General features: G+C 40.3%; 1 protein-coding gene across 1 annotated transcript in view; it reads right to left on the reverse strand.

The window, feature by feature from the left end:
- Positions 1 to 13512, reverse strand: part of LOC136841699 (basic helix-loop-helix transcription factor scleraxis-like) — a 44569-nt gene extending 31057 nt beyond the window's left edge. Inside the window, exon 1 of the mRNA XM_067108919.1 lies at positions 13235 to 13512. The gene's annotated coding sequence lies outside the window, so the exon portion shown is untranslated. The remainder of the gene's footprint in view (positions 1 to 13234) is intronic.
- Positions 13513 to 26602: the final 13090 nt, after the last annotated feature.

Raw genomic sequence — 26602 nt, forward strand, 5'->3', positions numbered from 1 at the left:
CCACCAATACTTATATTCTCCCCAGCCACAAAGAAAGTGTCCAATTGGCCTAAGAGTCTCGGGTGGTGATAGAAAAGGTACCTGCACCAATACTTATATTCTTTTCAGCAACATAAAAACTGTTCAACTGGCCTAAGGGTCTCTGGTAGCGCCAAACAGGTACTTCCACCAATACTTATATTCTTCTCAGCCACACAGAAAGTGTCCAATTGGCCTAAGAGTCTCTAGTGGCGCCAAAAAAGGTACTTCCACCAATACTCATATTCTTACCAGCCACACAGGAAGTGCCGACATAAAAAGGCATGTCCACCAATACTTTGTTCTCCCTACAGAAAGAGTCAGTTCTAAGGGTCTCTGGTGGCGCCAAAAAGGTACTTCCACCACTATTTATATTCTCCCCTGCCGCACAGAAAGAGTCCAGTTGGCCTAAGGGTCTCTGGTGGCGCCAAAAAGGTACTTCCACCACTATTTATATTCTCCCCTGCCGCACAGAAAGAGTACTTCCACCACTATTTATATTCTTCTCAGCCTAAAAATACAGAAATTTTCCCCTGCCACACACAAGGTGCCCAGTTGGCCTAAGGGTCTCTGGTGGCCCATAAAGGTTACTTCCACCAATACTTATATTCTTCCCAGGCTTAAAGAAATAGTCCAATTGCCTGCGGTTGTCTGGTGGCGCCAAAAATGTACTTCCACGCCAAAGAAAGTCTATCAGCTTAAGGGTCTCTGGTGGCGCCAAATTATTCCACCAAGGTGTCCAGTTGGCCTTATACTTTCACTAATACTTCTCCCAAGCCAATTAACTTAAGGGTCTCTTGCGGCTCCAAAAACGTACTTCCACCAAACTTATATTCTTCCCAGCCACACAGAAAGTGTCCAATTGGTCTAAGGGTCCCTGGTGACGCCAAAAAATGCACTTCCACCAATACTTATATTCTTCCCAGCCACACAGAAATTGTCCAGTTCTGGTGACGCCACCAAAATATTCTTTGCAGCAACACAGAAAGTTCAATTGGCCCATGAAAGGTACTTCCACCAATACCTATATTCTTCCCAGCCACAAAGAAAGTGTCCAATTGGCAAAAGGGTCTTTGGTGACGCCAAAAAAGGTACTTCCACTAATACTTATATACTTCCCAGCAATACAGAAAGTGTCCAATTAGCCTAAGGGTCTCTTGTGGCCCCAAAAAAGGTGCTTCAGCAAATACTTACATTCTTCCCTGCCTCACAAAGAGTGTCCAATTAGCCTAGGGTCTCTGGTGACGCCAAAACAAGATACTTCCACCAATACTTATATTTTTCCCAACAACACAGAAAGTGTCCAGTTAGTCTAAGGGTCTCTTGTGGCGCCAAAAAATGTACTTGCACCAATAATTACATTCTCCAGTGCCACACAGAAAGTGTCCAGTTGGCCTAAGGGTCTCTTTTGACGCCAAAATTTATTTCTGCCAATATTTATATTCTCCCCAGCCACACGGAAAATGTCCAGTTGGCATAAGGGTCTCTAGTGACGTCAAAAAAGGTACTTCCACAAATACTTATATTCTTCCCAGCCACAAGGAAAGTGTCCAATTGGCCTAAGGGTCTCTGGTGGCGCCAAAAAGATACTTCCACCAATACTTATATTCTCCCAAGCCACACAGGAAACGTCCAGTTGGCCTAAGGGTCTCTGGTGTCACCAAAATGCACTTCCACCAATACTTATTTTCTCCCCAGCCACACAGAAAGTGTTCAGTTGGACTAAGGGTCTCTGGTAAATAGGTCCTACGATCAATACTTATATTCTTCACAGCCATACAGAAAGTGTCCAATTGGCCTAAGGTCTCTGGTGTCGCCAAAATGTAATTACACTAATACTTATATTCTTCCCAGCAACGCAGAAAGTGTTCAGTTGGCCTAGAGTCTCTTTTGGCGCCAAAAAGGTACTTCCACCAATACTTATATTCTTTCCTGCCACACAGAAAGTGTCCAATTGACCTAGAGTCTCTGGTGGCACCAAAAAAAGTGTCCTTATATTCTTCCCAGCCACACAGAAAGTATCCAGTTGGCCTAAGGGTCTCTGGTGACGCCAGAAAAGTTACTTCAACCAATAGTTACATTTTTCCAGCCGCACAGAAAGTGTCCAATTGGTCTAAGGGTCGCTGGTGGCGCCAAAAAGGTACTTCCACCAGTACTTATATTCTTCCCAGGCTCAAAGAAATTGTCCAGCTGGCCTAAGGGTCTCTGGTGGCGACAATAACTGTAAAAATTTTACTACCACGATTTTTAAGAAAAAGACTTTTGCAGGATTAGGTGCCAATTGTTACAGTTATTGCGTTTATAATTTTAAGATTAATTCCGTTGCGACTCTTTTACAGGGCCCTTTCCCTCACCTCCAGTTGGATGAAAGCTTCTCATGATGAAGTTACCTTTCTTTTAGAATATTTTAAACATTATTGTTTTCTTTCAAAGACAGTTTTTAAAAGCCTCAATAAAATACTAAACAAGAGATTTTTCACTGGGCATTATACTCTTGCAGTACCCAAACTACACCCAAACTACACTTTATGCCAAGCCTCCACACTGTCATGATGTCCATTTCAGAACAAAATTTACGAGCGTAATTCAGAAACATTTTGGTGCTTTGCATGTTAAACTTGTTCCTGTCAACCCCCTAACTATTGGCTCTATTTTTAAATTTAAGGATCAGCTTTGTACTACGATGTCCTCCGGAGTGGTGTCCAAGTATTCTTGCCCCAAATGTAACTCGGGCATTTATGTGGGATCCACTCGGAGACTTCTAAAAGTACGCATAGATTCGTATAGAGGGGTAAGTCTTCGTACGGGGGTAAAATCTCCAACCACGAACACTCCAACATCAGAAGTCACACGAAATTTTGTAAAACTCCCACTGAAAGCAAAGATTTCTGCATAATTGGACGAACTTCAAGCCAACTGGAACTACCAATACTCGAGTCTCTGATGATAAAACAGCTTGTTCCGAAATTGAACACTCAGATTTCGGCTGTTCCTCTGTAGCCTACCTGTCGTAATAATAATGTTTTTGTTGTTTTGCTTCTCTTTCGAAGACCTCCTTTTCTGTATTTGTGTCGTACTGACAGGTTGGCTCCATACCCTTAGCCACTTTTATTTATTTATTTATTTGTTTTTTTTTAATGTGATTTTAAATTTTAGTGTTTTAAAATATAAAGATTTTAAATATAATTTGTTACTTGTCTTTTATATGCTCTATTTGTTTTGATTAATTTCTCAGTGTTGCCTGTTCCTCAGTGTCATTTGTCTCAAATTTCCCTTTTCAAGTCCATTGTCGTTTTTTCTGTTCTGACTTTGCCTTTGTATATTTTTTCTGTAATTTTTATTGTCAATGCTTTTTGTTTTTTCATTCTAGAACCCGTGATGATGTAATCATGGATTATGAAACGTTGGGATAAACATGTAATCAAATGACTATTCAAGATCATTCCCGTCCGCCTTCCCGTTTGATGCATATATACACACATATACACATATATATATATATATATATATATATATATATATATATATATATATATATATATATATATATATATATATATATATATATATATATATATATATATATATATATATATATATATCATATATTATTTATATATAAATATTAAAATATATATTGGAATGGAGTCTATAATTGACTAAAATAAATATGTTAATATAGGCACGAGGACATACAGGAAATCACTGATAAAGACAGAGCGCAAAACAAAATAGGGGCGATAACGAAACTAAGTGATCCCAGATGCCGAGTTTGACCGATCTTTACCCATACGAAGCAAAGTGTTCATCTCATGGGCACTGGCCTCAAGAACTAATGAGATCTTGACTCGCCCGGTGACCTCTCGCGCACAATAACATTAACTCGATAACAACCGTTGAACAAGTAAACGTAATACATTAATGGAAAAGGAAGCACATCTGGACGAAACTTGGGAAAATTATACCAGATTTCGGCATCAAATGAATAATTAATATATATATATATATATATATATATATATATATATATATATATATATATATATATATATATATATATATATATATATATATATATATATATATATATATATATATTATATATCATATATACAATTGTTCTGTGCATTATATATATATATTAACTTTATCACATACACAATTGTTCTGTGCATTAGTAGAATTATTAAAGGACTTTCTTCAAAAGTGGATTATCAAGGGTTTTTATTGATAATGTGGACTGCTTTCTTGGACAAACAGTCCACATTATCAATAAAAAAACTCCGTTAGATACCATCCAGTTTGAATATATATATATATATTTATATACATATATATATATATATATATATATATATATATATATATATATATATATATATATATATATATATATATATACGAAGACTGGAAGCAGGGTCAGTTGGAAAAAGGCACCAGGGCCAGGTGTGTGAGTGTGTGGAGAGGTGACAGTGAAATCTCGAAGTGACTTGTGAACTTATATAGAATTCCTGAATGCCTACAGCCTAAGTAAAATTCTAAGCCCAAACATTTCACAGTGTGCCTTTTAAAGTAAAGACTCGGTCACTACTTCCCACTGAAAAGGTGGAAAGTTATAGAGTTTGAAAACTAAAATAAATGTAACTAAGGGAAACATAATTTTCATTTAAACTAAGATTTTAAAAGGAAACACTTGTTAAAATATAGAAGATAGCTGACATCTGAGCACGATAAGTGTATGCTCCAACACAGTTCAATATCGAGCAACTTGTTCCTACAGAAGTGAAAGCATGTAGTGCAACAGACAGTTTTCAAGAAGTGAATACCTTCCCACTATATATATATATATATATATATATATATATATATATATATATATATATATATATATATATATATATATATATATATATATATACATATATATATATATATATATATATATATATATATACATATTATTTATATATAAATATTAAATATATACATATATATACATATTTATATATATACATATTATTTATATATAAATATTAAAGATAGACATATATATATATATTTATATATATATATATATATATATATATATATATATATATATATATATATATATATATATATTAAGTATATATACTGTACATATAAATATATAGAGCGGCTATGGTTTACCCGGGCAACCCTGCATTCGGCCAGTTTTCTAGTAAGTACCTACCATTAGATGGCAGTAAGCTCTGACAATAGAACTGGCGGAACGGCACACAACAAAAATGGTGGACAGATGAAGACTGTGAAGCCGGTGGTTGTTAGCAGTCATTTTTACACAATTCTGATCAGAGTTTCACTGGGGCAGAACGGCACTGCATGCCTTATCCGCTTTTTGACTGATTCTTGGAAGGCACATATATTCTGGCAAGAGGTCATATTGCACTAGCCACAGGGGTTACAAGGGGGAAAATTGTACCCCTAACATCTAGTTATCGACGATTTACTATCCTAACCAAGAGAATCCTACCATACCCCCCTTATATTATATAAATAAAAAACACATGTACCATATTCGAAATTGGAATTGTTGGACCAATCTGGCAAGTCGATTCTTCTTTTGTTTTCGACCACGGGCTGTTCCGTTTGTACGGCGACGTGTGCTCTTTGAGCGTCGCCGGAACCAGAACGAATTTTTCTTGGCGTTGACTCCACTTTAACTAATGGATATGTCCGTTTAATAAGTTCTAGAAAAGCTTTGAACGGACACTCAACATTAGAAAGATAGCTTTTTTTGATGCAATACATCTTGGTAAAACATTCCGTTTCAACACACACCACGTGGATTTGATAGTGTTTGCGTAGATGCTTTTGTCTTTTGAATCAACGAAATTCAAGGAATGATTAATGTGCAGGTGATCTTTAAAATGCTGGCTCAATGTGTGGTATGATTTCCAGCAATCTGAAATCACAGTTGAGTCGAGATGAATATTTTTTATTAATATTGGAAGTAGTGTTTCAGCAGATCTCTCGGGAACAACTTCAAAAAACGTGTCCTTTGTTTCACGATCAATCCCGCCCAAAACCCAACAGCCCTCAACTCGCCTGCCCCTATGAAATTTTCTCTTGCCGAATTTGGACTCGTCAATCTCAACTACGTGTCCTGGTCCCCGATTTTGCGATTATCTTGCACCAAGATGTCGATACACACTTCACAAAGACTGTACCAATCGACTGTTGTGTTTGGTGAACTGATTTTTAAGGTCATTTGCATATATTTCTGTGGTAGTTCGTGAATCCATCCGTGAATAAGGTACAGTATAGTACTAAAACCAAGATGTGACCGGGAGAAGAATGAGCCATTCCTAATTGAAATGCTTTTTCTGCATTTTCTTAAACTGCATCGCCATGCGTTTTCATCTTTCATAAGACTAACTGTTCCTTCCTTACACTGTTCACACAGACCACTAAAATCGCCGAAAAGGCCACTTTTCATCAGAAACAAACGCAGTTCATTTTCATTGTCACATAATTTCACCAAATCAATAATAGTCACCTGGTTTGCAGCGGCAAATTGAATGTGATAGGGATGAGAAGACGCCATGTTAACTGTTTGAACTATGTGCTAGAATGGTCCAGCTCGGTCAGGTCGCTAGGTCGGGTAGGCTCGGGGTCGAACTACTTACCTGTGCGGACGGATTTGAATGTTGCGCGGTTACCCGGGTAAACGATAAACTGCCCAAATATATATATGTGCGTGTGTGTGTATATTTACAGTATATATATATATATATATATATATATATATATATATATATATATATATATATATATATATATATATTATATGTCTATATATATTATATAAATATATATATATATATATTATATATATACATATATATATATTATATTATATGTATATATACATACATATATACACACACACACACACACACACACATATATATATATATATATATATATATATATATATAAATATATATAATATATATATATATATATATATATATATATATATATATATATATATATATATATATATATATAAATTTAGGCGTCAGGAGACTCACAGACCTGTCATTGTTAATATGCTCTTTGCTGAGGATATATAAGCGTACAAGCATGTTGTATTTTGCGTAACTATGTAAGGGCACGAAATGGTTAGGCCTTGTAGGTGCGAAGACATGCTTTTGCAAGCACCAAGAAAAGCCTGTCCGTAGGAAGTGTACCGAGAGGAAGCCTGTCGCAACCTCTGCAAGAGATCAGTTTGCAGAATATTTCATTCATGAAGGTAGAGTTGAACTGCAGGATAAAATGATATAATGTGACAGTATAAACTTAGAAATTCACTAAAATGTGTAGATAATTCTTGGGTGCAGTTGCTCTCAGGTTCCAACTTCTTTTAGACTTGTATGGCCCACGATTTTTTTGCCCTTACTTTCTTCAGAATTGCAGAACATTTCTAGTAGTTGCTCCATCACTTTTTCTTTACAATTCTGTCCTTATAATCATCTGATTTCATGTCCCAGATGACTGGACGTTTTTCCAAATGACTGTTCGCATAGCGGTTGCAACCGCGCGGTTGTGAAGTATAATGGCAGAGCACAGAGGTGTACACACACCACCGCGCGTTTTGTTATCCGCTGCGGCAACCGCGCGACACGAGTTTCCTTGACAACCGCGCCATTCGAGATTCACGCGTTGACTATTGTCTGTTCAGGTGACCGACTCCGAGCGGATCCGCCTCCACCACATGTCAAAAGGGAGACGAGTTGCTTTGACGCCGACCTTCTTTGATGAAGTTGAAAGACGTCCATCCTTGTGGGAAATGACATCAGATGATTATGAGGACAAACTAGAAAAGAAAAAGTGTTGGGGGGAACTATTTGAAATTTTCTACAATTCTGAAAAAAACTCAGGACAAAACAAATCGTAATTATATTCATATTTTATTGAATTTCTGAGCTTATATAATAATTAGTGAACCGCGCGGGTAACGCCATAATGTGGACCGTTCAGGGTTAGATTAACCATTAAGCAAATAAGCACATGCTTAGGGCATCAAGGGAATGGGGCACCACAGAAATTTTCCATTGCGTGCCATGGGTCATATATATGGTGCAATAGGCTACTGCAGATGGTGCAGCCGAACCAGCATCCGCAAAAGGGGACCCCTACTTAAATGTCAAAATGACATACAGATATAAGTATCGAATAATAACAAGAGCACTCATGCAGAGAGTGCAGACCTCCGCCAAGGATCATAAAATCGAAGGAAAAAATCGCTCCGTATATATGAAAGCTGGGGAAACTTTGTTTGCAATCTGTGAAATTTGTATACAATATGTACAGCGTCAGTGGAAAAAAAAACACACGCACATACATACTCCGACAAAAGCATAACCTCCTTGGCGGAAGTAAAAATAATAATAATAGTCATGATAGAGGTTAATGATATACGTTAATCTTGGGAATGCAACAAAATTATAAAATGGTAAGTTTAACTGGCCCACGGTCCTCAGGTGACCATTCTTGTCTCACTGCTACTGTAAGTCTCGTTCATGGCGGCTGTCCCGTTCAGTCGTCCACTGAGAATGAAACTGCAAATTCAGGAAGAATGTGATCACTGGGAACGTGTTGAGGCGTGTCATAGCTGTTATTCGTGTGTTAGCTGAAGATGGCTTCAGGCTTTTCGAGGAACAGAAGAAAGGTTTTGATTCCTGCAGAATGGGTATTTTTTAGGGCTGCTTCAGCTCATAAGCCAGTTTGATCCATTTTTAGCAGGCTATATTTCGAAATATGGAAAGTCTGGCAAAGGAAATCCTTCTTACCTGTCCAAAACCACCTGTGAGGAACTCATTCAACTAATGACACAGAAGGTCCATGGCAGACGCTCACTTGTAGGCGAAGTAAAATCTTCTGGTTGTTTTAGTTTGTCAAATGATTCAACATACCAGATCTATCACATCGCGATCAGAAGCGTTGTACTTAGGTACTTCAAAGATGGACAACCTATTGGACCTTTTTAACCTTTCTGGAAATGAAAAGCCATACCAGTGAGGAAATGGCAAATCAGGTGTTGCAGTTTGCTCTATATGTCCTGTGCAACTCATTCACTAAATCTGGTAAGCCGAAGTGCTGTTGACTGCTGTCAAACGCAGTAAATTTCTTGTCTACAGTGCAATTATTCTATATCTTTTTTCAGCCTCAAGCAGGCGGTGGAAAATTCTTAAAGGTTGTATTGGAAATGAAAGTGTCTTAAATCCCTCTCTGATACCAGATGGGAGGCACATTCTATGACTACAGCAGCAATTTTGAAATCTTTGCCTAAAATTTTAGAAGCACTAGAATACCAGTCACAAAAGGGAGACGCTAGAAGAGAAGCAAATGATATTGCAGATAAGATGCAAGAGCCAGAATTCTTTTCATGTTGAATTTCTGGAATGAGATTTTGCAGAATTTTCACAGAGTAAGCCAAGTTCTACAAAATGAGGATGTGAACTTAAGAACATGTGCAGTTCTGTATGTATCATTAGCTGACCAACTGTGCACTTCACGAGATGAATCTGAAAGATATGAAGCAGCTACAAAGGAAATGCTACCAGATGATGACTACAAGGCAACAACATCTCGCACCCATATCAGAAAGAGGGCACCCAATGACCGAGATGCGCCAGAAGTATACCTGAATGCCAGAGGTAAATTTCGTACCACCACCTTCGACACAATTGCTGCATGGCAAACTTCAAACTGAGATGAACAGAAGAGGAGAGATATACAAAGAAATAGCAGAGAGCTTTTCTTTTCTAAGTGGTGTGCCACTTAATGTCACTTCATTATGATACTAATACTGAAAGGTATTCCAAGTGCTGTCAAAAGCTGACTGACGCTTACCCAGAGGACTTCAAAAGTAATTTCTCAGCTGAGCTTCAGCAGTTTCATTCACATGTGCGCCATAAGTTCAGTGCAACAAAAAATGTAAAAACAAGATTCAGTCATGCTGAACGTTATCAAATAATTGTAGAAGACGATATGGACTGTGCCGTTCCAAATGTTGACATGGCTTTCGTATATTTTTAACATCAAAATGGTCACAAATTGCTCAAATGAGCGTTTTTTTTCTCAGTTGAAGTATATTAAAAATCCCATCAGAACAACTATGCAACAAGGCGGGCTGGATGCCTTACCTCTATTCAGTATAGAAGCAGATGTGTTACGTAAGATTAGTTGTGAGGATCTGATCAAAGACTTTGCAATTAAAACAAGTAAAAAATGCGCCGAAGTTTCTTCTGTGCAATCGAGTTTTCTGTACAGCCGCTACGGCGGATAATCAAGGCCATCAAAAATAGATCTATCTTTCGGTGGTCTCGGTGTAATACTGTATGAGCGGCGACCCATGAAACTTTAACCACGGCCCGGTGGTGGCCTATCCTATATCGTTGCCAGAAGCACGATTATGACAAGCTTTAACCTTAAATAAAATAAAAACTACTGAGGCTAGAGGGCTGCAATTTGGTATTTGATGATTGGAGGGTGGATGATAAACATACCGATTTGCAGCCCTCTGGCCTCACTAGGTTTTAAGATCTGAATGGGGACAGAAAAAGTGCGGACAGAATAAAGTGCGAGCGAACAGCTAAAGTCGGCACAATACTTTTCCTTTACAGAAAACTAAAAAAGCAGGAGAAAACTTTTCGAATATAAATAAAGTGGAGATATACAAAAATAAACATTATTTCCCATCATTTTATTTCGATCAATAAAATTTTATTTTATGGTTTATTATTGTTTCTGTTTTGAATGACGTAGGCCTATATAAGGGAGCGCCAAAGTCTTTTAGTGCTAAGGGCCTCTAAGGGTCTTAGTCCGGCCCTGTGTGCACCCTCACCCTCACCACTTTTTGCAGCCGCGCGGTTGGTCGTCGCCTCGTGTGGACTGCAGGACGCCGCGCCGCGCCGCCTCACTTCTTCGCCTCCTGCTCACATGTATACGAGTATATACATATATATGTATATATATATATATATATATGTACATATATATATATATATATATATATATATATATATATATATATATATATATATATATATATATATATATATATATATATATATTAAGCAAAGCTGATTCACTCTTCTATACTCAAACAAAAAATAAAAAGTAATTATACTTCTGCAAATTTTCCAAAACAGTAAATTAACAAAACCTATGGGATATCAAACTGGCTTATAATAACACTTTTAGTATTCTCGAGATTCCAGCGCTGTTGTGGAGATGAAACCTAAATCTTGGACACCTACAGTAGGCTTTTGGAGATGTCTGCAAAGTAAGTAAAGTCTCTGCTGAAGGGTCGGACGCGCGGGAGGTAGGAGGCTACCCATCAGGGGAGGAATGAAGATAACAATTAAGTTGATGGAAAGAGAAACCCACAAGATTCTTGTGTATAATTTGTTTACTGGTAAATATTTACATATTACTTTGATCTCGAGTACTTTCAGGTCCTAACTGTGACCCTTTTTCAAGAGATGAGGTAGTCAGGCTGGTTCAGGGCCCAGCAATCTCCAGCCTGACTACCTCATCTCTTGAAAAAGGTTCACAGTTAGGACCTGAAAGTACTCGAGATCAAAGTAATATGTAAATATTTACCAGTAAACAAGTTATACACAAGAATCTTGTGGGTTTCTCTTTCCATCGTCAGAAGAAAACTGAAAAAAGTGTTTGTTTGGTTCAATTACGTTGATGACACGGAACCATTGTGCAGCCGCTTCTCTGATGAAAGGAAGAAGGCTGGAATGAAGAGTCCAGGTTGCAGAAATGGAAACATGATGCTCCTTCTCAGCTACGGCCTTTTGTTGCCGTTGTTGTAGGTCAAGGTGGTCTTATGCCAGAACAAGCTCTTACTCCCGGAGGACCACATAAATTTGCGTGTCTTCTATATTGAAGTCAACAATAGGAAATGAAAAGAACATTTACATAAATATGAAAATAATATGTAGGGCCTATAAAGCTCGAGCTTTATTGCTATGCCTAAAGAGGCTGAGAACCGTAGGCTAATCGTTTTCTGCTGCCTCAACCGACATTCTGCCCACATCCACAATGACCGATTTCTGACACGAAGGAGATGCCGTGATTTTCACTTCATGCATCTCTTTATTCTCGTTCTCCTGTGCAGCCTGCAGCAGCAGCACTGCCCATCTTGGGGTTATGAAGAATAGTCAACTTTTGCTTTGTAAGTTAGACCTCGGGTTAGAAATCCTAATTAACAAATGAATAGGAAATAAACATCAAAAGTTTTGCTTGGTGGAAATAAAGATATTTCCACACAAAAAATAAGTACGTTTAAATATATATAAGTAATTCGATTCATTAAAGAAAAGTAGACACTCGCATATGGCATTAATATAAAATACACTGCTAAATAGACACCATGATCGAAGGTGAAACAAAACATTGACGAATCTTTTCATCAAACGTATATTCACCGAGTGTATGTCAGGTTTTATATTTGGCGTGAAATCCCCATTTTTAAGTAGAAAGACCGAATTCGGCCTTAGTCATTTGAGACATGCAACTCTTACTGTTCTACAAACTCTTTTAAGACTCACTTGGGACCAGTCTGCGAATTTGGACAGATGAAAGCATCAGCTGAATGTGAATGCTACAAACTGTTTCTCCGAAGTCACAGAATCAGTCTCCAGAGCAATCTTATTGTTCTTAGTGTCGTTTCAAAGGAACCTCCACCCTTAAACATATACAAGAATTCAGCAAAAAAAAAAAAAGCTCACTACGTTATTGGGCACTCGTTTGTGATATTCTGAATTATTTTATCTCTCTCTTTCTCTTACACACACAAACACACAAGCACGCATTTAAAGGAAATGAATGACTGATTTGGAGGCTGCACCTTGCAATCATATAAAGCTAATTAGAGCTGTATTTACAGAAAACAATCAGAAAAACTTGTCACTGTGGCACGACTCATTGGGCTACATCTCGTTCAATAAAAATAGTATTTCTGGTATAGCCTTTTGTTTGTGTTTTCGCGGAAATAACAGCAAGATCTAAAACACTTGCTGCGATTCTAAGGTGAGTTTTTACACATTTAAAGAACTCGTAAGAAAAGTGCAAGCGCTGGCATACGGAAAGTTCAGTCTTAAAAAGTACACATCACATAATGAGGGATAATACTCGGGTATCTTGTACTCACCTGGTACATAAAGAACAAGTTAATGCTTCTGCATCAGGATCATTATAATGATCACTCAGTGACCCCTTTACTGTATAAACATTCGATTACTGATAAAATTCTTTTCAATATTTTTCTCTCTTTTCAGCGGTAAAACAAAAAAACTGGCTTGTCTGTTGCACTCCCTTTTTTCAAAAGTGTTGCTTTTCGTATAATCTAATCGGTTTCGGTGCTCTGCTTCTCAGTTCCACGATTGATTTCAAGCTGACTATTATTTTGTTTCTGGATTCACGTTAAATCGTTTGGAACCGACTGGTCCCGGGTGCCAGCGTCCACGCAGCCAGCACGCTTAACCCCTCCCACCGCCTGTGAACTTATCCACTGAGGAAAGAGCATGATCCCCATTGGTTGTCAACACAGAGAGCTCGCATCTTATTGGTTAATAAGGGGAGAACCGCGTTCAGGAAACGCCTATTATGTACGCCATTGGTTATATTGCTAGAGGATCAAAAAGATACCGTTAAGTGCCAAGGTTATCTTTTACTAAGACTATTTGTACAAAGAGTACAAAAGCAGATTAATATCGACCATTTGCTTGAAAGAAATATGATCACGCTATTATAGCAGTCAGATATGAAGGAAACCCTATAGGTTGCATTAATCCACTCGAGTTCCAGCTGGGAGAGAGACCTACCGTTTTGTCACGCCCTTTTGATATTGATCGGAGACGATGGTGGTTACCAAGTAAGAATAAGCTCCCTTGCGCTAAGTCATTATGGAGCTCGGACTTCCCTTCCATAAGAGCGATTTTTCCTGAACCATCCTTTTGAGGAGTGGAATTCGATGGCGAACAAGTAGCGTTTAACGAATTCAGTCTCAGTTCGAGCTGCGCACTGAAGGGAGCCGCCCCAACAGGTGTGATGACTCGCTTTCAGCCTGCAGCAGAACAAGCCAAAAAAAATTAAAATCTGTAAATATCGTATACTCAGTAGCGTCTAACAGTAACAGCTCTACTACCACTATTGCTACTACTACTACTACTACTACTACTACTACTACTACTAATAATAATAATAATAATAATAATAATAATAATAATAATAATAAAATAAATAATAAATAGATAAATAAATAAATGTGGTACAGAAATCAACATGTGCTTTATATGTCAGCTCAGAGACACTAAAAAATAAGTGAAGACTACAAAATAAAACAGCAAGATGAGAGCTTTGTAACACTTATGCTAATGATGATAACAGCAGCAGCAGCAGTAGTAGTATTAGTAGTAGTAATATTAGTAATTTATACTTGCTATGGTAACGATAGATTTATTTGACGTTATTGATCAGGCTTATCATACAGTGGATCAGTTGGTAAACAGCCAGTCCACTAATGATAGCAATCAGTGCAAGGGAAATAAAAAAAAAAGGCATTGATAACAATTATGGCAACAAAAATAACAAAATTAAGGTAGCATTAGCAAATTCAGCAGACCAAAACAGTTCAGGAAGAGGCAAACTGAAAATCTAAAATATAAATAGTCTGCACTTGTAAACGTAGGCTCTACGCAACAGGACACAAGAATGAACAACAGCAGTCAACCTTCCCTGGAGAAGATGATAATAATAATAATATCAGGCTTCGGGTAAAAGAGCCTCGATGGCCAGGTCGGTAGAGCAGCAGCTTCGAACTTCATAGAGGTATGTGGCGCGGGTTCAAATCCGCATCCGACTGGTCAGAGAGGTGGACACTTTGCTATCCATGTAGACACCCCAGGATTATGTATATAATCAACAGATAGGTTTGCTAAAAGGAAATGGATATTACAGACTAATACACACACAAACAAAGCCACTCCAACATCTTCTAAAAACATAACAGACACCTCACACGTCTCGAACTGTCCACCTAGCCGCTCAACTCTCCTCGCTGCTGGGAGAAAGGGAGCTGGGGATTTGGAATGATACATGTACATGCGCTACCAGGGTCTAAGCGATGTCAGGCAGGGCAGCCGATTGAGACTACAGTCTACCCCAAAGCCAAATCAAAGTCCTTCAAAGAAGGCATCGTGCTTACCCCCATACAAAAAATGGGAAAAGCACGTTAAAAGAAGATCAGGCTTTGGGTAAAGTTCGTTCTCAGGAAGCAACCACAGACCTTAAAATAATACAGGCAGAACACCATGAATCGTACTTGTTACTCGGTGACTAAAATTGCACAAAGCTTTTGTCGTCAATGTTCAGTGCCGTTGCATCACCTAGATCTTACATTATAAAGTCCCCTGACTGGACACAGGAATGTTAGGTCTTCTCGTGTACCAGTTCCAGTTGCTGGTTTCCAAAAATATTATTTCACTGTTCTTCAGAGTGGTTGAGGAATCTAGGGAGCACAATGAAACATGGCCTGGATCTTGGTCACACTGTCAGTTATATCTACTGTAATTTGGCTTCATACCTGCAGTCAGTATCACTAAGGAGCCAGAAACCCTGCCTGAGGGGACCCGTCGGCTGTGGCAGATGTTTTAGAACTGATCCTCGCAAAGAATGTATCAAAACCCTATTAACCCCATATGAAACATTAATAAAGATATATTTAGAGCAGAAAGCCTTAGAACCTCTTGAGCACTGCACCAAGAGCCACCAGATTTGCTGAGCAGCAGCACCACTCTGCAGTAAATGTACCATGCTGCTGAACTTCTCAGTTCCAGAGGTCTTTTATTCCTCAAACTGTTGGACTGTGGAACAGTCTCCCTGAGGATGTCTTGCAATTAGAACCTCAAAAGCTCAAGCGAAGGTGTAATGCATTACCACCCCAAAATAATTCATCTTCTATTTAACTAATTTCTTTGCATTTTATCTGTTTATTCATTAATTTATTAATTTAATCTTTCATCTTTTCTAATAACTGATCTCTTTTTTAAATGAGCGCCACATTCTTTGGAAGCTTGAATTTGAAGTCAATAGCCACTGTAGGGTTGTTCCTTATGAACAGAGGTTTATCTTCTGAATAATAATAATAATAATAATAATAATAATAATAATAATAATAATAATAATAATAATAATAATAATAATATGACTAGTTCTAATAATTGGAGCCTCGATGGCACAGATGGTTACAGCAGCAGCTTCGGACTTCGTATAGGTCTGTGGCGCAGGTTCAAATCCGCAGCCGACTGATCAAGAGGCGGACACTTTGCTATCCGTGTAGACACCCCGGGATTATGTATGTAATCAACGGATAGGTTTGCTTAAAAAGCAAATGGGTGCTACAGACTAAATAAAAACACAAAACAAAGCCACTCCAACATCTTCTAAAAACATAACAAACATCTCACATGTCTCGAACTCTCAACCTACCCGCGCAACAACTTCTCGCTGCTGGGAGAAAGGGCGTTGGGTCTGGTATGATACATGTATCATATGCTACCGGGGTCTAAGCGATGTCAGGCAGGGCAGCCGATCGAGACTACGGTCTACCCCAAAAGCCAAATCAAAAGTCCTTCAAAAGAAGGCATCGTGCTTACCCCATACAAAAATGGGAAAAAAGCACGTTAAAAGAAGAAGAAGAAGAAGACTAGTTCTAATAATTATTTCTGAATAAGTGAAAGAATATTGGTCCACGTTTTATTTCAAGGGTTTCTAGATCAAACACACCTTCCACAGAAAGACTGTTGCTGATCCTCCAAAGCGCAGACCCTGTGTCAGTCCTAAACTATATCTTCAGGTGAGTTTACACTAGGGTTTACACTAGGCTTCACAGCACGCTTCATAAGTCACCTCTGCCAGCATGTGCCTGCCCACCTTGGTGACCCATCATGCTGCATAGCACATTTTGCCTCCATTACGTGAGGGCTGCGACCGGCAGCAGTAGCTTCCTGACAGCTACAATGAGCTGTGACAAGGAAGAATTTGCCGTTGTTGTAGCTCAAATGTATGATCAAATGCACAGTTGTGGTGAGAAAAGACGGAAATGGACAAACGATTGGCTTCTACAGTGAAGAAGCAAAGGAAGTTATGGAAGTAGCCTATATTCAATGAGCTTTCTGGAGAACGGGCTATTTTAAAAAAATACTTCAATAATGAAGGTGAAGTAGTATCATGGCAACAGCAAATGGCAGGATTGGAAAATTAAATGATAGCTTTGCATTACAAGGAAATAAAGATCATATAACTGAAAAAATGTGTTTTTTTATAGCATCAAAACATTTCTTATAAAAGCAATTTTTATCTCAACATATATCTCATTGAAATATTTGATAAATAATGGAAAATACACAAAATAGCAATACTCCATAATTATATTGAATCATTACACTCAACGACAGCTTCTAAAATATATCTACCTCTATCATTTCCAGTGATGAAGCTGACTCTCGAATATTGTCGTCTTGCAAGAAATGAAGCAAACCAGAGCTTAGGAACACAATTATAAATCATCATCTGTTCCTGATCCTGAATTTTTTTATTCCTTTGGTTTTTTCCACCCTTGTACTGGCCACGTAGTGTGTGGGTTTTCTTTTTTATATCTTCTTCTGATATTTTATCGTCAATCAAAATCATCTCTTCCCTTAGTTTTTTCACTACAGTGTCACGTAGGGCTACATCTCTATTTTTATATGCTTTTAGTTTGGCATTCCATAAACATGGATAATGCTGATAAATCTCTGTCAAAAAACGAATTTCTTCTCGTTTCCATTCCATGGAGATATAGTAAAATACAGTACTCGATGACAGCTGAGAAGATACTAATGAGTAGTCGTCGGCGGAGTGAGTGTGAGTGAGGCTGCAGCCATCAAGCTTGGCTCTATGGGTTGGGTAATGCGGCATGCGTCCTGATGAGCAATTACAGTAAGTGGGCGAGGCTAACAAGAATTTGGGAGGAGTTGGTGATGAGTTTTGCATATGTAGCGTGCTGTGAACCCAAGTGTAAACTCACCTTTATGCGGCAACATAACACCCCCAACACCCCAGTGATCTTCACGTTATGTCTCGTTGTCGTGGGAAATCATGAAACCATTAGAAATACCTTCATATACAACACTTGGAATATGGTCATTTTAAAAATATGTATCTTGCATCAATTTCATAGCTTAATCGTGGTGCAGGAAACTCCTCTGGCAACGCAATGTTGCCATGTGAAAGTCGATGTATGGAAATGACAGAGCCTCTTTACCTTCACTGATGCAGCTACAAATACTTCATAGCGGGTCACTTTCAGATGACATACCTTAATCTTCACATTATTTTCAAGAGTGCTTACCTATCTGAATTAAGGTTACCCGGCCTTCAAGTGCCTGTGGGCAGTGTGAAAATCATACTAATTTATATTTGAATTATCCTTTAATTGTCTCTTATAATGACCAAGTGCTATTGGATATACCTAGTTCCTGGAAGAATCTCAGTAATTTTGATCTCAAGTAGGTTATGAAGCTGATCAGAATCACATAATCGGAAATTTTAATGCTCATCTATCAAGACAATTTTTTAATGAATTAGCACGTTCCTGTTACAATCATTCTACTTTGTTTCATTCTTGGTTCTGTTTGACAACACATTTATACAAAAGAAAGTCAATACAGCTTTTTCATCTTAGTTGAATGACTGTATTTCATTGTACGAACTGCATCAGCTCATTGTGAAAATTCATTGTTCTCTATGATTTTGGATGTGGCTATGATCACATCCCTTCACAGGTTACTTTTTGTAACTTATCCCCTTCTGCTGCAAACACTGTAAATGAGTAACTACTGGTCATTACTTGGAATTCTAATAAATGCAGTGATACTACCTCAAGTACTGGCCCAGGATAAACATGCAAATTCTTTTTAAACATAGCAACTGCATTGCTAGATTAAGAAGGATACTTTTAGACCACATTGTGGAAATTTTCATATACTGCGATGGAACGACCCAGACAAAGAATTATATTCCCACTCTCATTAAATGAGAAGACAAACCATTAGTCCAAGAAGTCATATTGTAATAATAATTAGAAAAGCAAGAGCCCAGTTTAGACTTACTCTGATGCATTTTTATTAAATGTGAAGCAGGTAAGAGCAGATGCTATCTAAAGAATTAGTCTGATGTGGATCCATTGTTTTAGCATTAGAGAATCACTTATGCTTAGAAGCTAATTATTCAGCTGACAGCTGTAGCTACATCTAAAGATAATTGTTTAACTACAATGTAACAGTAACCTCTCACTTTCTGTGAGGCTTCATGAGAGGTACACACTTGTATGTAGCCTAACTGACATATTATGTTGCTGGTTTTTCATGCAGCAATTCTCTGCCAAATGAGTTTTTGTAGTATAATACAGCTTTGGCTTATCCCACACTCTCACTAGGTAACATTTTCTTACAGTATCTCTTCATGGGCTGAACGTTGAACTGAAATGACCTCTGCTATGCTGCAGGTATGTGGATGAATTACATATAACTTACAATGGGACCCAGGTTCAGTAAATGTCATTGTGTTCCCTAGATTGCTCAACCACTCTAAAAAACAGTGAAACAATACTCTTGGAAATCACCTACTGGAACTGGTACAATAATAATATTCTCGTGTCCAGGAGACTTTATAGTGCATGATCTAGGTAATGCAGTGGCACTGAGCATTGATGACACAAGCTTTGTTCGATTGACAATATGTAGGGATTTTTAGTGTCAGTTATGATGTTACCACCTCGACACTGCCTTTGTCTGTAATAGTATTAAGGCATTCAACCCAACATAGCGCAGTGAGTTCCTCAAGAGCCATGCATCTCCAACAGTGGTTCCACCACTGGAACCCCAAGAGCTTGAAGGCCATCTGTAGCCACCAGCAGAACCCTGCAGTGATCCCCAGAATATCGTTCTGACCATGCTACAGCTCAGGCTGTCCTATCAGCACAGCAACAGACGATTTAGGTGCTTCAGGCTGACCTCACTTGTGCCTCCTTGAATACAGGAGTGGGCTCCTTGTGAGGGTTCCACAGTTGGCAGCTCCAGATCGAGATGTCTTCGGTGGAATTCCTGTCCTGGAGGCTCTCAATGTCCTGTTGGTGGCAACTTTGCTGGCGGCCACCTACAGAAGCTGTTCATCATGTCTGTTGTGTCCCCACCCTTAAATGTGCCCTCAATGCCAGGTTTACTGATGCCCAATGGCATAATCTCACACCCAAGGAAGCTTTCAATGCTGTGGAAAAAATAGTGCTTTGGTCATCAAATTAGGCAGTGCACAGGTCTGATTTTTTAGTATAGTGCAGAGGCCAGATCAGTCCATGATTGATTATTTAATTAAGTGCACACAGAAAGCTGTTGATTGTGATTTCAAATGCCATGATTGTGATTTTGACCTGTCAGAATACATGTTATTACATAAAATTATGGTAGGCCTTAGTAACCGGGAATTACAAAGGCAACTGTTAATATTGATACCTTACGGGCCATGTGCTGTATGTTTGAAGCATCCAGCAAAGATGCTAAAGGTGGGAAATCTTGGTGCGATTTTCCAAATACAGCTGGCACCAGCACTGACTTGGATACTGCACAAGAAGTTGCAGGAACCCAGAATGCCAGGAGTAATGTGAATCTCACACACCATAACTGTAGTACAGTAATTGCAGAGGCCAGTGCAGTCAGGACAGGGCCTCTTGCCCAGCAAAATCCATCGCATGCCACAGTTATCAAAAGGTAGGTCATCTGAAGAAATATTGTATAAGCAGTAAGAAGAATACAGAGGAGCCTGCAGCCTCTGTAGATGTTTCAGGAGCCGTTGTAGTGGCTGAAGCCTGCCACCCCTCAACCCATGATCAATGTGGAAGTTGAACATGGTCATGGGAGGGGCAGTAAGTTTGCCCCACTTTGTGATGGACACATGCATTGAAGTGTGTGTGTAAAGTCCCCGCTGAGCGGGTTTTCTGTGGTGACAACCCGTTTTCTTTGTCTCTTCGATTCGCCACTCCTAGATTGGTGGGTCACATAGATCCAGTCAGACCCAACCATTTAAACTGTGTATATGAATATTTACCTGTCTCCAATTTGTATATCATGTGTTCCTCTTTCTTAGGTATCAGATTGTATTCAACTCATTTTTGTCCATTTGTATAACTCAAAGTGTATTTGTTCATTGTATTTATTGTTAATTGTATTGACCTCAGGTCACCCTTGTTTTCATTGTATTCTGCGGCGTGACATCAGTCCGCCGCTATATAAACCGTCTGGGTCACCAATAAAGTAGCAGTAACCTTATCCTGCTCATTTCTTTCGCACCTCTTAAAGTGGTGACCCCGGAGTGGTTCCCGGAGCCATTAGTGGACTCACAAGGCGACTCAGTCTTGGCTCCAGGAACTACCCACGCCCCTAGCGGACTCATTACAGCTGTAACCAGCGTTCGGGCATGCTAACTCTCATCGGCAAATCACCAGCGTCATTAGCGGACTCACATGGCGCACTTCCAAGCGCGCATTGACACGAGTATCCCACTCCAATTAAGAGGGCTAGAGCGAACATGGACACGGACATCCCATCCCTCGTTCAGTTAACCGCTAACCTCGCGGATTCAGATGTTTACCTCCCGCCCATATCACTTGCGCCAAGGCTCTCGCTCTCCTCCACACCAGTGCCCACGCCCCACACGTTGCCCTGCCCGGCAGGATAAGCAAAAGCCGCCCTCACCATAAAGCTGCTGCCTCTCACTCAGGGGAACCCGTCAGCGTGGCTGTACAGGGTTGAGGGTCAGTTCAGGCTGGTGGAACTTAATGATGAGTTACTGCAAGCTAACACAGTACTTGACGCCCTGCCGGAGGAGATCTACAGGAAACTCGTCCCGTGGGTGTCCGCCACACGCCCCCTCACCTAGCACCTCCAAAAGAAGTCCCTCCTCGAGACCTGCTCCCTGCCGGTCGCCAAGATGGCCGCCCATGCCCTCGACCTCATCATCAGCCCACGGCAGGATCAGAGCATCATGGAGTCGTGGGGCATGATCCAAGACCTCCTCACCCTCCCCGACACCAACGGCAGCAGAAAGCAATCCAAGATAAGCCTGTCGTGGGAGCTTCTCCTCCATCAGCTCCTCCCGGAGGTCCACACTCAAATCCTCGAGCCCTACACCATGCCCCTCAAGGTCCTGATCTGCACGGTGCAGCAGCTAACTGATTCCGCAAAGGCAGCGAAGCGGGCATCAGCGCCCGCACACCCCATCAGCGCCATTCAACAGGAGGAGGGTGCAGAAGAGGAGATAAGCGCCGTCACCAGGAGGCGCCCACCGTATCACCACAGGTGGAACCCACCGGGCCCTTGCTACTACCACAAGCAGTACGGCAAGGACGCCCGGAACTGCCAACCACCGTGCTCATTCGCCCGTCCAAAAAACAGGGGAGGCGGCAGCCAGCAGGACAGGCCGCCATGGCAACAGAAGAACCCAGGAGCCCAGAGCCATTAAGCTTCTACGTCCGCGACACCGTCTCCGGCAGGATGATGTTGGTCAACACAGGGGCCGTTAGATCAATCTTTCTGCTGTCCAGAGAGGACCGCAAGCGTTCACCGGACCTGGCTGCCTTCCTGAAGGCCGCCAACGGGTCCCCCATCCTCTCCTACGGCACCAGGCTCCTGTCAATCTCCATCCTTGGCTGGAGGTATTCCTGGGACTTCGTCGTTGCGGACATAAGGACCCCGCTCCTGGGTGCGGATTTCCTTGCCCACTTCGGGCTGGCAGTCGACGTCGGTCGCAAGCATCTCCTCGACACTGACTCCTGCCAGTCCCTCCCACTAGCAATGGGACCCAGCGCGCCTACCATCTGCTCCGTCGCCCCCCACCAGTACTCACAGCTGTTGAAGGAGTTCCCCAACGTATTCAAGCCCGAGCTCCGCCAGGTACCAGGGCCCCAGCTAAACATGGCATCTACCACCACATAAAAACGAAGGACCCCCCTACACATGCAATGTTCCGGAGGCTTCCCCCTCAGCGCCTTCAGGAGGCCAAGAACGCCTTCGCCGAAATGGAACAGATGGGAATATGCAAGAAGGCCTCCAGCCCGTGGGCCTCCCCTCTCCACATGGTGCAGAAACCGGATGGCTCCTGCAGACCTTGCGGCGACTACAGGTGGCTCAACCTCGCAACAGAACCTGACCATTACCCCCTGCCGAACATGCAGAATCTCACGGCCTCCTTCCACGGGGCCAGAATATTTTCTAAGTTGGATCTTTTGAAATCTTACTTTCAGGTACCAGTTGCTCCAGAGGATATCCCAAAAGCCGCCATCATCACGCCTTTCGAGTCCTACATTTTCGCCTTCTCCACCTTCGGCCAGAGGAACGCGGGGGTGACCTTCCAGCGGCTCATGGACAGCATCCTGGGGGACCTGAAGTTCTGCATCTGCAACGTGGATGATATCCTCATATTTTTCAGGTCCCACAAAGAGCACCAGCGGCACATCCGGGCAGTCCTGTGTAGTGGTACCTCTAGCTGTCAGTAGACAGCTATGTAAGATTTTGTAAGAAGCATCAACAATTTATGATGGGTGTCTTCTTCATAATGTATTAAGAAACATCACCATCTTGTGAAGGGTGTCTTTTTCTTGGAAAAGCCCACCTAAAGAGAGAAGGGGCTGGGTTGTCTGGAAGGATAGAGGCCATAAAGGGCCAATTTGTGGTAAAATACAAACTCATTTGTATTCGTCAATTGTTTGTACCAACCTAGTGCCAAAACTTAAGCACTCAAAATAGTCTATTTCTGTTCCTACAGTTATCTTCACACATGGGCCATTGTTAGACTAAGAATAAAGATGGACCACGAAGCATAATACATAAGGCAACATCATGCCACACTAGAAGGCAGGTGGAAGCAAACTAATAAAAATAAAAGATCTCCAACGCTGTAAAAGTAACCCCCCTACTTTCATTAATTAATGTGCGACCCGCACTGCTGCAACACCAGGCTGTCCTGAGGGACATTGCCAACATACCCCTAAAGTGCATGGGATCAGCCACATACCTAATTAAGTGTGAAGAGTTCTCCCCTTTGCAAGACATTTATTTCACGAAGACAGCTAAACACCTCTATCTTTCATTAAAAGCCCGTAAGGAGTTGCGCCTAGTACCAGAGAAATGCCCTCATCATAATCCTTCCGTGGTGGCTTTATTGGTCTTAACTAGGCCTAGTGCCTTCAGTGACACAACTCCAGCTGCAATGGCCACCACACCTCCAAAACCAATAACAGTACCTCTTCCAATGTTAGAGGGGAGTGTTCTAAGACTCGAGAAATGGTTTTGCAGCATTTTACATCCTCAATGTTCAACATCTCAAGGGAACCTCTGTGTGAAGACAGGTAAGCCTCATCACATCCATCTTAACCCCAGAGCATAACAGTATGCCTGTGTTGATCCCTAAGCATTGGGAGGATGAGGTTAAAGCTCAATTTGACAAAGATTTAAAAAGAAGGGTCCTGCAACCAGTTTCCCTCAGAGAAGCAACAGAGTGGTGTGCTCAAATGGTTGTAGTGGCTAAGAAGTCCAGCCAGCCTTGACAAACCATCGATTACCGGTGATTTACACATGCTACACAAGAGAGATGTACCATAAGCCTGCAGCCTTCGATATAGTATCAGGAGTCGTGTTGAATTCTTTGAAGACTGTTGCTGATGCTTATTGGGAATTTCATCAAGTAGCACTAGACAAGGAAAGTCACAAGCTCACTACCTCCATTGCGCCTTGGGGGCAGTAGGCTACTAGTATCGCAGGACACCCATGGGCCACTGCTCCGCCTCAGATACCTACACATATTGATTCGATGATGCCATTCCAGAGGTACCTCGGAAATACAAGTGTGTGGACGACACCCTTCTCTATGATGCAAGTGTAGAGGTGGCCTTTTGGCACACCTACGGCTTCCTGGCGATGTGTGCGAGAAATGGTATTACACTCAAGCCTGAAAAATTTCAATTTTGCAGAAAAGAAGTAGATTTTGTGGGTTTTTATTTTGGATGGGGCTACTATAAACCTGCGGAAGATAGCGTAGCAGCAACCAAGAACTTCTCCATGCCAGCAAAGCCAGCTAACACCGACATCAGGCCATGTAGTCCATGGGCCAGACCCCAAATTTTCGGTGATTGGTATCATTCGAGGTGATAAAACTTTATGCTGTTTTTTGGATAGTCTGATATCTAAATTTAATGAAATGACATGATAGCCATTTCAGACGAGTAGCTTTTTGATTGATATCACCGTTCAAACATATAAGTGAGACGAAATTTAAGAGGGCCAATTTTCCAAGTTCAAGTAACAAAATCATTCATAACTTTAAAACTACTCAACATATCCTCACAAATAAGGGCTCAAAATGTTGCTCATGAGTTTCTCTAGAAGGTCAAAATATAAAGTAGGTGTATATATGTTGCAGACTTTATTCATACTACAACAAATGTATTTTTATACATACTTTTTCCATTTTTTGGAACACTTCATTATGTGACCACTATATACAAATACAGAAACAAAATTCAAATCTAAAGCTATAAAGCTGCAGGGGAAATCTAATTAAAGAAATATATTTGGTTATAAATGAATGTTTTTGTAAGTGAGGTTTCCATAGCAAACGCAAATATCTCTATTTTGACAATTAGGTGAAATTTTTAGATTGCTATCCTGTTATGTAATGTGTTATTTTTTCACCTCAAGAGCACAAGGTACCAATTCCAATAAACTTTTTACATACTTCTTTAAATTCCAAGTATAATCTATGTACACAAAAATATTAAATTATATTTCAATAGCTTTCAGAGGTACAAGAGGCGAGAGGTTTGACACAATATATAAATTATTTCTTAACTCATAAACATATATGTGCTATTTTCACCAGTAGTTTTGGTCAATTATAGACAATATTATTAAGCTAATTAAGAATTCATTGCACTTAGAAGGGGCAAATATATGCAAAATGACTAGGTATTTGTAAAGCGTGCTTCTGTCTTTTTTTTTTTAATTACAGCCAGGCACTTTTGTGCAGTTAGAAGATTATAATCTTGTTAATTAAGGGTGACGTTTCATGTATGGACTTCTTACAACTAAACTCAACCGATTTAATAACAATATTCCATCAGCTCCAACATTTAATCATCCTCTGAATCCTCAGAATCCGGTTCAAGGTCAGGTGCCTCCTGCTGCACTGCTTGGTTAGTGCAGGTCTGCAGCTTGCACATATCAGTACATGTGAGGCCGCTGACCAGACATCAGCAATCAGACAGCATGCAAACCCGTGAACACTTGCAAGCCAGTAGCTCCAACACCACTTCTTCAATCCAGCCATGCTCACTGGGGCTTGGAATGTTGGGCTTGGACTCCAGACAACGTCTCCAGACAGCAGCCTGGAAGCTGGCTCTGTGTGTGTGTGTGTGTGTGTGTGTGTGTGT

Source organism: Macrobrachium rosenbergii, chromosome 9 (assembly GCF_040412425.1).
Source record: "Macrobrachium rosenbergii isolate ZJJX-2024 chromosome 9, ASM4041242v1, whole genome shotgun sequence".
NCBI classification, from domain to species: Eukaryota; Metazoa; Arthropoda; class Malacostraca; order Decapoda; family Palaemonidae; genus Macrobrachium; species Macrobrachium rosenbergii.